The 1010-nt window shown below is 42.4% G+C and overlaps 1 non-coding gene across 1 annotated transcript; it reads left to right on the top strand.

Moving 5' to 3' along the window:
* The first annotated feature begins 473 nt into the window (after positions 1 to 473).
* Positions 474 to 547, top strand: trnat-agu (transfer RNA threonine (anticodon AGU)). Its single transcript has one exon. It is a non-coding gene; the product is annotated as a tRNA-Thr (tRNA).
* Positions 548 to 1010: the final 463 nt, after the last annotated feature.

The following is a 1010-nucleotide window of genomic DNA, read 5'->3' on the forward strand; positions in this document are numbered from 1 at the left end:
AGAACTATTTTATCACCGTTTCACGCTGAGACAAGCATGGGGACGGCACTGACCAGGATTTGAAAAGGATTTACATCTGTCGGTGCTGTGGCTTAGTTGGTTAAAGTGCCTGTCTAGTAAACAGGAGATCCGGAGTTTAAATCTCAGCAGTGACTTTACAAGTACTTCACTTTAATGATTGGTAGAAAATGTATCATGGGAAGGACCTCTATTTTTCTCATCCAATGGGTTTTGAGAAGTAGGCTTGGCAAGTGGGGAGAAGACGTGAGGAGCATGCAAATGTCATGGAAAAATGGCCAACTGAGTAAAGCTGAACTGGCTAACAGCTCCAGCATTTAGCCAGGTTGTACACATCACCATGCCAACATAAGTATCCTCTACAAGTAAGCTCTGGTAGCTCGCATGAGCATATAGAGTAGAGGTTAGTACTCTTCAAATCCTGGTCACTGCACTGACCAGGATTTACATGTGTTGGTGCTGTGGCTTTGCTGGTTAAAGTGCCTGTCTAGTATACAGGAGATCCTGAGTTTGAATCTCAGCAGTGCCTTTACAAGTCCTTCATTGTAACCGTCAGAGGGGAGTGACCTCTATTTTTCTCATCCAAGGGGTTTTGAGAAGTAGGCGTTGCAAGTGGAGAGAAAACGTGAGGAGCATGCAATTGAGATATTCCAATGTCACAGAAAAAGGGCCCTTTTTGAATGAATTGAAATGTAACAACTGAGTAAAGCTGAACTGGCTAACAGCTCTAGCGTTTAGCCAGCTTGAACACATCACTGTGCCAACATGAATAGCCTTTACAAGGAAGCTCTGGTAGCTCGCAATGATCGTACAGTGGTTAGTACTTTCAGTTGTGACAGCAGCAACCCAGTTTTGAATTTTGAACTACTTAAAACTTACTGTGATAGCTAAGAAATACAAAATCTCCCAGCTCATGTTAGGTTAATGAGTTAAATTAACTAGTTCATCTGCTATTTCAGAGGTTCTTAAGATTTTTCAGCTCGACACCCAAA

The sequence above is a fragment of the Salmo trutta genome, chromosome 30, assembly GCF_901001165.1.
Source record: "Salmo trutta chromosome 30, fSalTru1.1, whole genome shotgun sequence".
Taxonomy (NCBI): domain Eukaryota; kingdom Metazoa; phylum Chordata; class Actinopteri; order Salmoniformes; family Salmonidae; genus Salmo; species Salmo trutta.